Raw genomic sequence first — 11,866 nt, forward strand, 5'->3', positions numbered from 1 at the left:
CAAGGTATGTGTAGTGGGATGCATCTGGGTGGAATGCTCCAAGGGTCGGTGTGGACTTGTTGGGCCGAAAGGCCTGTTTCCACACTGTAGGGATTCAATGATCTATGACCTTTTGCGGCAGGTGGGACTTGAACCTGGGCCTTCTGGCTCAGGGGTAGGGACAAAACTACCACACCTGCAAGATCCCTTTTCTACACAGAAGATACGTTTAATCAACCTGCTTAGTCTGGTATGATATGGCTCTAGAAACCCAGGCCTCCTGGTTCAGAGGTAGGGACATTGCCACTGCAGCACAAATACCCTCTCCTTTCGATCCAGAAGAATTAATCACTTGACACCTGACAGTTTCCCTTCTAACATTAATAATTTGTTTAATCACAACACTTCCTTTCTCCCATCATGCCCAGAAGGTGGGCCAGATCACTGCCCTAAGCCCCAGCACAAAGCCCTTATTGACTACTCATCTGAAGACCTGGCTGCCGTATCCAATCCTGCACACAGCTTGGCAAAATTTACACTCTCTCCACGAAATATGAAAGATTTTCCTTCCTGATATCAAGTTTTTTTTTAACTCAAAAGACATTTAAGATGGTCATTGGTCTAGAATTTTGGTCCAACCATCGATGAGAGGTCACTCCTTAACCTGTGAGGAGATGAGGCAATTCAAGGCCCCACAATCTGGTTCGAAGTTGTCAGGCAAGGTGTAGCAACCTAATGTACAGCCTGGGTATGAGGGCTGAATGGCCTCCTGTGTTGTATGAATTTTACTACTATCAAAAGGATATAAACGTTGGGCCAAATGAGAGTAACAACAACATATTGTTGTGAAAAGGTGAAATATGATCTGGTAAATGTTGACAGTTTTGACCAGGTCCTCAGTTATAATTTCAAGAATCAGTCTGTCTCTCTTGTATTCCGTTCTGTGCCTTCTTGAATCTTGTCTTCTGAGCACCTTTTCACATGAGCCTTATTTTCCACTTTGCATCATTTAGGTGGTGCCATCTTGTCACAAGTAGGATAATAACAGCAATTATGGAATCTGGGTTACTGTTCCCAAGTACATGATCATAGGCTTGCGTTACATATTATCTAAATGGAGAGATAAACATTTTATGGGAGAAGTATAGTGGAAGATGTCCACCAGCTTGACTAACTAACTGCTTTATATTCTAGGATCACTCACAAATCATTCCCCATTCATTCCCAGGTCAGTGTAAGCAGCTAGCCTCAGGACTCGGGAGCTACAGAGATGGAGATTAGATCACTCTTTGGCTTGCTTAATGGCAACTTCTGCTAAAATATGTGCGCGTGCATATATGTGTGTGTATATGTGTAAGTGTGTGTGCATTTGTCTGTGTTTTCATATGTATATATGCATGTACTAGTGAGCATACAGCTGCGTGTATGTGTCTGTATGTGCACACACATTATGCCACTGCGTTTATCTGTGCTGGTGGGTGTGTACGTCTGTATGTGTTTATGTGTACATTAGTGTGTGTGGGTGTGTATGTGTCAGAGTGCATGTGTAAATCTGTGAACAAGAATGAGTGCGTGTATATTTATGGGAATTTGAGTGTTCTTGAGTGTGTGTGTGACAATGTGATTGTGTGTAAATGACAGTGAGTGTATATATATATATATCTTTGTGTTTATAAGTTTGACTGTGTGGGTATACAGGGTAAGTTTGTGGAGTGTGTGTGCGTATGTGTATTTGTGAGTGAGTGTAAATGTGAGCATGTGTGCGTGAATATTTGTGAGAATATTTCAGTGTGTGTGAGTGTAAATGTGAGTGTGTGAGAGTATTAGTGTGTGTATGTGTGAGAATATTAGTGTGAATGTGTGTGAGTATAAATGTGTGTGATAGAGTATTAGTGTGTGTTTGAGTGTAAATGTGAGTGTGAGAGTACTAGTATGTGTGTGTATGTGTAAGGATATTAGTTTGAGTGTGTGTGATTGTAAATGTGAGTGCATGAGAGTTGTAATGTGTGTCTGTGGGAATATTAGAGTGTGAATGTGTATGAGAGGGAGTAAATGTGAGTGTGTGATTACTGTGTGAGAGTGCACATGTGTGTGCCTGTCTGAGTTGAGTGTGTGTATTTATGTAGAAGTGTTTTGTAATGTTATCTCCAAATAGCTGGTAATTGCTTACTGTTGAGCCTCACATGTGACTGGGTGACCAGTTGAGTAAAGCAACAGAGAGGGAGATGTGTTTTGTCATGCTGCTATCTCAGAAAAAGCCAGCAGGAAAAGTGGGGAGAACAGTTACAAGTGATTCTCTTTGTTGGGTAGAGGGTCTCACCCAGTAAGAACGATAACCTGACTCATTCTTTGTGAAACAAAGTGATCTGCACCTCTCACTGTCTCCAGCTCACTGCCCACTGGCATGGACAGAAACAGCTGGCATGGAGGATCCTCACCCTGGCTGGGCACATTATTTCTCTTATAGCTGACTATGTACAGGGCCCAAACCGACTGCCTGCAGGGAACCCCACTTCAGGGGACAGATAGTGAGGGGGAAAGGGGAGGTTTGTAAGTATCAGCACACATCTCAAACAACACCATCTCAAAATGCCAAGCATTTAGCAATTGCAGACTTAATCAAAATAAACCTCTTTCAGAAACACAGCCAGAAATCCTTTCCCAATGAGAAGCTTCTGCTAATTCAGATACAATAATTAAATAATTTAAACAACAAATGGTTAATCTAAAACCTCGGGATGGTCAGAAGCGTGGGTACAGGGGTAAGGACTAGATAACTTTTTGCCAATCTTCTCCCCCTTTCCCTCATTGTCACACCATCAGATTATATTGCACGGACAACCCATCACAACAATCATTTTCTTCTTGATGATGATGCACAATGAATCTTGTCTGATAGGGTCACAGGTATCAACTGATACTCAGTATAAACTGCAAGGGGATCCAGGCTGATGCAGCCATGTTGAGATTCACTGGGAAGCACTGTTACATTCCCCATTTCAGAACGCAAAATAAATAGACAAAGCATCCCAACGTCCTTCCAAGACATAGGTGCGAGCACATTGCAATCTCAGCTGAATTAGCAACCGCAAAAGCCTGCAGCCTTACAAGCAGGAACTCAAGCTAATGCACGGTTGTGCAGTACTCAGCTCTCCTAATGAAATGCCCACAGACAGCATTACAGTGATACACCCACACCACCCCTCCCTCCCACACCAGCGTGCGGGATCAATATCTTATTCCACAGGATCAGATTTAATTCACTTACTCCATTGTCAGTGCCATTTACTCTGCGGTGCTCCTGGTTACAGAGGGCAGCGTGTCTGGGATGCTGGTTGGAAGGATGTGCACTCGGATCTGTGTGTGTACACAGCCTGTGGGTGCTTATTTCCTACAGAAAGCACCCCCTCTGCTTTGACAGTCTGCTATCAGCGAGCGGCAGCTTCTCATCTCACTGCCTTTGTCCTCTGTTCACTCAGCTCCAAGATACAGTGGTGTTACTGCACCCCTATTGGACTGTGTCTGCATTGCTGCGTCTGCCTGATGGAGAGAGAGGGAGAGCGCTGCCAAAAGATGATTTTCATACAATTAAATTAAAATACAGGACCCACACTGGGAATGAGCACTTTACCGAATATATACCATGAAGGAGCTGAAGCATTTTTTTTCTAGCTCAGGCTAATAAATCATGTCTCAAATAGCAGAAATATAATTAACAATAAAGGAAATACTGACAGTTTATGTAGTGCCACTCACAGTTTGAGGATTTATCGAGTCAAACAGCACGGAAACAGGCCCTTCGGTCCATCCAGTCCATGCTGACCATAATCGCAAGCTAAACTACTCCCAAATAAAAACCGAAAGAACTGCGGATGCTGTAAATCAGGAACAAAAACAAAATTGCTGGAAAAGCTCAGCAGGTCTGGCAGCATCAGTGAAGGAAAAAACAGAGTTAACATTTCGGGTCTGGTGAAGGAACTTATCCAAATGTCTTTTATATGTTGTGACTGCACCTGCCATCCAACACTTCTTCTGGAAGTTCATTCCACACGTGAAAATCTCTCTGTGTAAGAAAGTTGCCCCCTCGTATCTTTCTAAAATCTTTCTCCTCTCACCTTAAAAACATACTCACAAATCTTGAAATCCCCCACTCTAGGGAAAAGGCACCTACTATTCACCTTATCTATACCTCTCATGATTTTATCAACATCTATAAGGTCACCCCTCAGCCTTCTATGCTCCAGATAACTCCCAAAACATTTCACAATCCGATGAAGTACATTTGAATGAAAGTTAAGTATATGCTGCTGAAAGATAGGAAACACAATAGAGAATTTCTACACAGCAAGATCCCACAAACCACAATGAGATAATTTGCTTTTTGCAATGTTGGGTGAGAAACAAATATTGACTGAGGCATTTGGAACAACTCCCTGTTATGGCCAGGTCCTAATCAAGGTTTCCTCATTCATTATCACTGTAGGCTATAATAGATACCCCAAAATGTTTATCTCCTGAATGTGAAGGGGTAAAACAGCTTCCTCTCTTTGTTCACCCAGCTCCTTGCCTGCTTACAACAAGGCAAATTCGAAATGAACCCCCTTCCTTATGGATCACTTTCTCCCAGACAAGATAAGGCTATGCTTTAAAAAGAGTCCATTTAATCAGGTTTTCTTCGATCAACAAAAAGCATGCCTTTGCTAATTACCAGACCCAACAGCCATACAGAGGTGAGTCAAAAAGATATAAAACTTTTAAAAAACAGTTATACAGATCAGTCTCTTAAATTGTTCATAAAGAGCAATTGTTGAGCATTGTGGCCGTTAGTATGGAGATTACTGGTAGCATTAACTTTGGTAGTTGAATACTTTGTTCCATGATCCTTAGTTGTGGAGATTGGTTGAGATTCTATAGTTCTGATCCCTTTCAACCATGATTGCATTTGAATATTCAGAATGAGAGATGGCCCTTTTGTCATCCTGTTTCCTTTATAATGGCGTGCAGTACTCAGAGTGAGAGAAGGTCTTTCTTTACCTGCAACACAGGGATGACTACAGAATAGTTCTTCAACTGTGACTGCTATAGCATGGACATGTTCAAACTCAGGCTGGTACATATGACAGAGTTCAGTCCCACTAGTCTACTCCAGTGGAGTTGAATATGAATTTTAACCCTTGTTCTCATGTATTCTTCAAAGTCCAGTCTGCTTGAAGTAGCTTTGACATTTTAGATGTTACATTAGCCTACCTCATCAGACAGTTTATTAATTTAATTTTTTTGAGAAGATTTGTAGCTTGGGTTGTGGATGATGTTGTAGACTTGCTCGCCGAGCCGGTGTGTTTGATTGCAGATGTTTCGTCACCCTGATAGGTAACATTGTCAGTGTGCCTGTAGTGAAGCCTTCTCCGGCGAGCAAGTCTACAACCACAGTTTCATAATATTCTCTGAATCAGGCCTCCTTCAAATGATGCATTTTGAAATTGTAAATGTATAATGTTGACAGTACTTGAGGTTGTAATCAGTCATTGTAACACTATGTTCTTCTTCGCTGCCAGGAGATCTTCTCTGTCCATCTCAGAGGCAGACAGAGCCTCAGTTTAACGTACTGTCTTAAAGACACCAACTCTGAGGATGTAGCACTCCCTCAGTGTAATATTTTACACAAATCGCTACAGTATGCAGTTATTGTAATGAGGCCAGCCAGGTGGACCTAATAGAATATGAGTCCTCTGATTGGAGCCGTTACCCTGGTCCAATCAGGGAGCCCTGGCTGACAGAAAAATAGAGGAGTGTCGGAGACATTGGCACTCTGGGTGCTGACTCTGATGAGACTGTGCCAGAGCCAAAGACTTTTCACGTGTAAATAAAGGGTGACTTGGTGACGGGATACGAACCTTGTGGAGTTATTACAGAGTCTTTTTGATGGAGTGGCACAGTGGCTCAGTAGTTACCATTGTTGCCTCACAGTGCCAGGGACCTGGGTTTGATTCCACCCTCGAGCAACTGTGTGTGTGGAGTTTGCACATCCTCCCTGTGTCTGTGTGGGTTTCTTCCGGGTGCTCCGGTTTCCTCCCACCATCTAAAGATATGCAGACCAGGTGGATTGACTGTACTAAGTTGCTCATAGTCTTATTGCAATAACTGTCTGGAGCAGCTGGGACTCAGGATACCCATACAGTGCCAATGAGGCTTACTCCTCATTACTAAGCAATGATCTTCCACTCCTTCATTACTGTACCATTACTTTATTTACATTGTACACAGCTGGTTCTTACAGATGATGTACAGGCTTTGGAGAGTTAGGAAGTGAGTTACTTTCTGCAGGATTTCTACCCTCTAACCTGCTCTTATAGCCATACTATTTATGTGGCTAGCCTAACTCAATTTCCGTTCAATGGTAACTCCCAGGTTGTTGATAGTGGGGGATTCAGTGATGTTAATACCATCCAATGTCAAGGGACAATGATTAAATTTTCTCTTATTGGTAATGCTCATTGCCTAGCATTTGTCTGATGTAAATGTTACTTGCCACTTGTCAGCCCAAGCCTGGATATTGTCTGGGTCTTTCTGCATTTGAACATGAATTGCTTCAGTATCTGAAGAGTTGTGAATTCTGCTGAACATTGTGCAATTATCGGCGAACATCCCTACTTCTGACCTTATGATGGGCAGTCATTGATGAAGTAGCTGAAGATGGTTGGGCCTAGGCCCTGAGGAACTCTTGCAGAGATGTCCTGGGTCTGAGATGATTTACCTTGAACAATCACAACTATTCCCTTTTGTGTCAAATATAATTCCAATCAGCAGAGAGTTTTCCCGCTTATTCCCAATGACTCCAGCTTTGCTAGGACTCTTTGATGCCACACCTGGTCAAATGCGCCTTTGATGTGAAGGGTTGTCACTCTCACCTCACCTCTGGAATTCAGCTCTTTTGTCCGTGTTTGAACCAAGGCTGTAATGAGGTCAGGAGCTGAGTGGCCCTGGCGGAACGCAAACTGGGCGTCACTGAGCAGGTTATTGCTGAGAAGGTGCTGCTTGATAGCACTATTAGTGACATCATCCATCACTTTACTGATGATTAAGAGTAGACTGATGGATGATAATTGGCTGGGTTCGATTTGTTCTCATTTTGTGTACAGGTGCCTTGCACTTAGTTGGGTCAATGTCAGTTACTTAAAAAATCTCTGGAAGCATTAATATCATTATCGTTGTGTCCCTCCATCAGTCCATTCTGACTGGAAGTCCTGATCTGGTTTTCTGAAGTTCACCAAAGGCGTGACATTGCTGTACCATGTCTGGAATAGTTATGCCACCCCCACACACTATCTACTTTAGCATATGAACGGCTACACACACCCCCACCCCCATCCTGTGATAATCATACTCTGTCTCACTTGACCCTTCAGACATTCTGACAATTTAAGATCTAGGTTGATTTGTTTCTCTGATGACCATGACTTCTGCCACCTTCTCACTTTCTGTCCTGACCTTACGGGGACCGAGTGTTGAGAGTTGTGCTGCCTCTCCTGGTTTTTGCTGCGCTTTTCTCCAGTTGTTTTATCTTCTAGTGGACTTGAGAGGTTGTATTTCACTTGGGGTTGTATTTTAAAACTGGACTATCTGTTTTGAACCTCCTTCCATTCACAGGTCAGCTGGTGTTTACCATTGTTCAGTACTGTTGCTCGGTAACTGAGTAGAACGAGCTCCCAGTCTGCCCTCTTCTGCATCAGTGTCTTCGGAGTGTAGACTGCTCTTTGCACCTTTCCTTTCATTGAGGGGTGGAATGGTGAACCTGTTATTGCCTCCCTCCAACGTGAACTTCCTGAAATCCTTCTTCACCAATTGATATCTGTTGTGTAATACTAATTCTTCACGGAAATCATGTGCTGCAAAGATTTCCTTCAGTGCTCCAATCACTGAGATTGCTGTTGGTTGGATCAAATCTTACCCTGTCAATACATCATTGACAGGAACCTCATGGATCTTCCCTGTAAAACCGAACAGCTTGGTATTGGGCCTTTCCAATAAGTCTTGATGGTATACCATCAATCTTCATGCAAATGGGACTAGATTAATTTAGGATATTTGGTCAGCATGGACGAGTTGGACCGACGGGCCTGTTTCTGTGCTGTACAACTCTATGACTCTATCCCCCGATGGAGTTTCTGTAGGATTTCACTTCACATCAACTTTGGCATCTTGTACATCAATAAATGCCTCACTAATGTCGAGCGTTGTTTCTGTTCATGTGCCATTTACAGCACATGGACTGTACTCCGACAACCCATGCAGACAGCAGCATCTGACCTTTGTGCACTCCTTGTTAGATTTTGAGGTAAATGAGATTGTCTGTTTCCCCTCAGGTGAAACTGCTGCCTACTGTTGTAGAATAAGAGACTACTCCTTCTACAAGAAGAAGGTCTTCTTTTTCTACTTGACCCACTCGCTGCTCTCGAGAGGGTATTTACCATTACTTGCATCTTGCCTGGAACCTCAATCTATTGTCAGTCTCTCATCAGCCTTAGCCTTAATGTGTTGTGGCAGTTTTGAGGTTTATTCAAGTCCCAATAATGTTATCAGGAGCTTGTGGTCCATCTTGACCTGAATTTCAGTGTCATGTGAACCTTTCACAGCCCGAGTAACTGCTAACACTTTCTTCTCTGTGGTTTGACACCTTTTTATGTCTCCATTAAAGATCTTGACATAAAATTGATAGGTTTTGTGAGCTTTTAAAAAATTCATTCAGAGGATTTGGGCATCACTGGTTGGGGCAGCATTTATTGCCCTTCCATAATTGGCTGGAGGATAGTTGAAAGTCAATGACATTGCTGTGGGTCTGGAGTCACATGTAGGCTAGACCAGGTAAGGATGGCAGCTTCCCTCCCTAAAGAACATTAGTGAACCAGGTGGGCTTTTCTGACAATCAAGAATAGTTTTACGGTCATCAGTAGATTCTTAGTTCCATTTGTTTTTAATTGAATTCAAATACCACCATCTGCCATGGCAGGATTCAAACCTGGTTCCCCAAAACATTAGCTGAATTTCTGGATTAATAGTCTAGTGGTAATACCACTAGGCCATTGCATCTCCCATCTGTGGTCTGTCAGTTTGCATCTGGATGAGGACTTTTTTTACTCATTGATGGGATGAGGGCATCACTGACCAGGTAGCTTTTATTGCCCATCCCTGATTGCTCAGAGGGCAGTTAAGAGTCAACTACATTGCTATAGGTCTGGAGTCACATGTAGGCCAGACTAGGTAAGGATGGCAGTTTCCCTCCCAAAAGGGCATTAGTGAACCAGATGGGGATTTCTGACAATTGACAATGGGTTCAAGGTCATTCTTAAATTCTAAATTCCAGATTTTTATTGAATTCAATTGCCACATTCTGCCGTGGTGGGATTTGAACCTGGGTCCCCAGAACAATACCTGGGCCCCTGGGGGTCCAGTGATAATACCATTAGGCCATCACCTCCCCTAAGGTGACTATTCCTAGTCCCATGGACAGGACATACATGTGCGGTGACTATAGTTAATAATACCATAGGAATGCCAACAGAATGTTAACTTTTATCATGAGGGGAATTGAATATAAAAGTGAGGAGGTTATGTTTTAGTAATATAGGACATTGGTACTGGTCAAAAATCCTGTTATGGATTGAGTAGGACTGGCTAAATTGGCAATTAACTTTCCCGCTTGATCCACGATGCCAGAAATTCACTCATGGCACTTGTCTTTTCTGAATTAATTGTGGTTCATTTTTCTTGGTCAATGTGTCCTAGAAATGTAATTGGCGTTCTACAGAATCAGCATTGCTCGTTTAGTGTAAGGTCTCGTGCCTTTGACATGACCCTGTCCCTCTGGTCATGTTCCTTCTTCATTTGCCATTCACTGGGATGTCATCCATAATGCAAATGATTCACAGTTTCCCTTTCCAGGATTTGGACCATTGTCCTTAGGAAATTCTCTGCTCCAGAGGAGATCCCAAAGGTAGGTATTGGAGGCAATGCTACCAGAATGGTGTGGCAAATGCAGGTGACAAGTTTGACTTGTGGTCACAACAGATGGAAGCTATTGTCGGCATCCAGTTTTATGGAAAACCGGCCTGTTGCCAAACTATCATTGACAGACAAATTAGGATGGATTTCTCTTCTTACTCCTTTGTTTAACGGAGCTAGATCCACACGCTATCTTCGTTTACCATTTGCCTTGGGAATAGTGACTTGGGAATAATGAGCACAACTGGTTGTTTCAGTTGTTGGTGATTATGACCTTGTTTTCAATCATGCTCTCTAACTGAGATCTTATTTTGCCTATCAAAAGATGAGGAATTTTCCAGGGAGTGTACAAGCAGATATGCTTAACATCTTCTTGAAGAGTAATGGAATGTTGCAGATTCCATTTGCTTAAACCTCTAATCAGCGCTGGAAATTATTGCTGAAATCCCCTTGTTTTCATCCTGAAGTACTGTGTCCATTCTGTCTGAGAGACCTAGGCAAATATATATATTTCTGATCAATAATGGGGTTTTCTGATGCCTCAGCATGTACAAAATTTTCACTGGCATTTCATTCCCTGTAACGAAGCTTGCCAGCTGATTTGTCGCATTTCCCTGAAGGTCTGTACCTACTGATCCTGGGAGTTTTATATTAGTTGATGCAATTGTCATAGACTTCAGCCAGGGCCAGTATTGAAACATCTGCTCCTGTGTCAGGTTTAAATTCTGTTTCAAAGCCTGTACCTTCAAGCTAATGGTTTAGAATCTATTCGGTCCCATTGAAGAATGTTGCCTTCACCTTTTAGAAAGGAATAAAATAGAATGTCCTTTATTGTCACATGTACTCAAGTACAGATGTACAGGAGTACAGTGAAAAGTTTTACAATGTCACCTCTTATGGCACCATCTTACGGAATCTTAGATACAAAAGAGAAATTTTAAAAAATAGTAGCATTACTTTACAGTGTTTAAAGAATAAGTTAGGAATAAGACATAGTTAAAAGATTGATATTACAGACAGATAAAAAAAAACTCACATAATCATTACAGCGCAGCAGCTCAGTGCAGGAGCATCCAGACATGGTCTGACTGCCCACGCCAGACTCCAGTCCAACAGCTGTCCCTGCTCCGCTCCAAGCTTCCAGTCTGCTCCACACTGGCTCTCAGCTGCTCCAAGGAAGGCATTCTCCGGGACTGTCTCTGGGACTGTTTCCCCACACCAGCCGGTGCTCTGGGATTGTTTCCCCACACGGGCCGGTGATCTGGGACTGTTTCCACACACCAGCCGGTGCTCTGGGATTGTTTTCCCACACCAACTGGTGCTCTGGGACTGTTTCCACACACCAGCTGGTGCTCTGGGATTGTTTTCCCACACCAACTGGTGCTCTGGGACTGTTTCCACACACCAGCCGGTGCTCTGGGACTGTTTCCCCACACCAACCGGTGCTCTGGGGCTGTTTCCACACAACAGCCGGTGCTCTGGGACTGTTTCCCCACACCAACCGGTGCTCTGGGACTGTTTCCCCACACCAGCCGGTGCTCTGGGACTGTTTCCCCACACCAGCCGGTGCTCTGGGACTGTTTCCCCACACGGGCCGGTGCTCTGGGACTGTTTCCCCACACCAACCGGTGCTCTGGGTCTGTTTCCCCACACCAGCCAGTGCTCTGGGACTGTTTCCCCACACCAGCCGGTGCTCTGGGACTGTTTCCCCACAACAACCGGTGCTCTGGGACTGTTTCCCCACACCTGCTGGTGCTCTGGGACTGATTCCCCACACCAACCAGTGCTCTGGGACTGTTTCCCCACACCAGCCGGTGCTCTGGGACTGTTTCCCCACACCAGCCGGTGCTCTGGGACTGTTTCCCCACACGGGCCGGTGCTCTGGGAC

The sequence above is a fragment of the Rhincodon typus genome, chromosome 29, assembly GCF_021869965.1.
Source record: "Rhincodon typus isolate 14 chromosome 29, sRhiTyp1.1, whole genome shotgun sequence".
In the NCBI taxonomy this organism is placed as follows: domain Eukaryota; kingdom Metazoa; phylum Chordata; class Chondrichthyes; order Orectolobiformes; family Rhincodontidae; genus Rhincodon; species Rhincodon typus.